Source organism: Xenopus tropicalis, chromosome 10, assembly GCF_000004195.4.
Source record: "Xenopus tropicalis strain Nigerian chromosome 10, UCB_Xtro_10.0, whole genome shotgun sequence".
In the NCBI taxonomy this organism is placed as follows: Eukaryota; Metazoa; Chordata; class Amphibia; order Anura; family Pipidae; genus Xenopus; species Xenopus tropicalis.
The window spans coordinates 38792378-38792840 of NC_030686.2; positions in this window are offsets into that span (position 1 = coordinate 38792378).

A 463-nucleotide genomic window follows, 5' to 3' on the forward strand; every position below is an offset into this window, starting at 1 on the left:
AGGCTCTATGGAGAGTGGATAGATATATACAGGATGAAAGGGCTGGCTGGGCAAATGGCATTTTATTATAGCGAGTCTCTTTCTCTTTCATTACACACCCGGAGATTGGTTACTTATTGGTGCAGAAATTTCTATTCATTCTGAGACTGATGGATGAACCTGATAGAACTTGTCAGATGAGATATATATATATATATATATTGCCCCCCTAGTGTGATATGTTTGTATGGTGCATGTAATAAGCCAACCACCTGTCTCTGCACAAATGCTCACAATGAATATATAAAAGGGAATATTTGTTATATTTGAAATATTCAGGTTCCCACCTCTGCTTTCTTGTATCTTATTACTGTGTATCTGTTGTACCAATAGCGGGGGCTGCCATACTGTTGCTCAGCACAAGATACAATGAGTGCAGAATCTCACTAATGTGCATAGGTATAAAGGCTATGTGTAGGGAACA